This window comes from Dermacentor variabilis, chromosome 4 (assembly GCF_050947875.1).
Source record: "Dermacentor variabilis isolate Ectoservices chromosome 4, ASM5094787v1, whole genome shotgun sequence".
NCBI classification, from domain to species: Eukaryota; Metazoa; Arthropoda; class Arachnida; order Ixodida; family Ixodidae; genus Dermacentor; species Dermacentor variabilis.
Genome location: NC_134571.1, coordinates 19626511 through 19628082, shown reverse-complemented (window position 1 = coordinate 19628082; position 1572 = coordinate 19626511).

The window sequence follows — 1572 nt, the reverse complement described above, 5'->3', positions numbered from 1 at the left end:
TAAACCAAACTAGGGAAAGCGGTGACATACCAGAGATCTGGAAAATAGTTACTGTGATCCGGGGGGGCCCCAACGGGTCTCCACCGGCTAGTCCCTCAGGACCTGAATAAAAGTTCATTGTCTGTCTGTCTGTCTGTCTGTGATCCCAATACCAAAGCCTAATAAGACCCCAAGCGCCATTAGCCACCTGCGACTCATTTCTTTAACATCATGTCCGGGATAGATTATGGAACGAATGGCCCTTACGCGACTCCTATGGCAGGAGGAATCTTGCACTTCTGTCGATCCCCGAGTCATTGGTTTTCGAAAACAAATGTGCACACAGGATGCGATGCTTGAGATACAAGAAATATATAGAGCACAGAGCAGTAGCCAACTCAGAGCCATAGTGGGGTTGGATATCAAAGCAGCATTTGGTAACGTTACCCACCAAGCGGTGCTCGAAGGACTGCAAACTATGCAACCACGTCAAAAGCTTTACAACTACGTAAAAGGGTTTCTTACAAACCGCACAGTTACCTAGAAGGTAAACGAAGAAGAGTTCGAAAAAAGGTACCTGACAAGAGGTGTACCCCAAGGGTCGATTCTTTCACCCACACTATTCTCGCTAGCATTAAGTGAGCTGCCAACTCTCTCGAGCCATGTAGAAGACCTTCACTTTACAATTTATGCGGACGATATCACGCTCTGGACCAGCAGAGGATCTCCAGCTGAAATTCAAGAGACACTACAAACAGGTATTAATTTCACGGCGCTATACCTTCAAGAAAGGGGCCTCACCCTGTCCAGTGCCAAGTGCGAGCATATAGTGGTAACCAGCCAAAGAGAACCGCAGGCAGAAGAGAAACGAAAACTGATAACACTACAAGTGAACCAAGATATTGTCCCGAGAAAAACGCATCCAACTCTACACCTTTATTACGTGGCCTACACTTCAATATTACATCACAACATCAAGCGGAACTTACAGCTGTCGTGGAGGCCGCGACCATGCCAAATACACACGAACGAAATCTGCTCATTCGAACAAATAGCCAGGCTGCATGCAGGGCAGTCGCAGCCAGAAACGTTTCCGCGGCACTACACTCAGCATTAACAACGCACCTCAACGCACACCCTAACATTAGAGTGCGAATTCAGTGGATTATGAGCCACACAGGGATCAGAGGGAACGAAGTGGCACATGCCACATCCCGCGCAAATCTCCCGGGCCCTCCTCTGTGGTGGCCGGACCCACTGAGTAGAATGAGCAACATGCCTTCGCGCAGTCGGAAAGGCGCGAAAAACTTCACGATTTACGAAACAACTCCATGAAGTATACACAAGCAAGCAGACACACACATGAAGCGAAGAGAGGCGGTACTATGGAGGCGTGCACAGACGCACTCTCTCTTGTCCCCACACTTCCACCACTACATACAAGGTTTGCCTGGTAAACTTGCTTGCATGGCATGTGGCGGCTTCCCGGATAATGCTCACATTCTGTGGGATTGACCGGGGAGCCGTCCCGCTATTCAGGCTAGCCTTGCCAAACTCTCACCCACCCGTAGACATACGACACTGGAGGAGTGG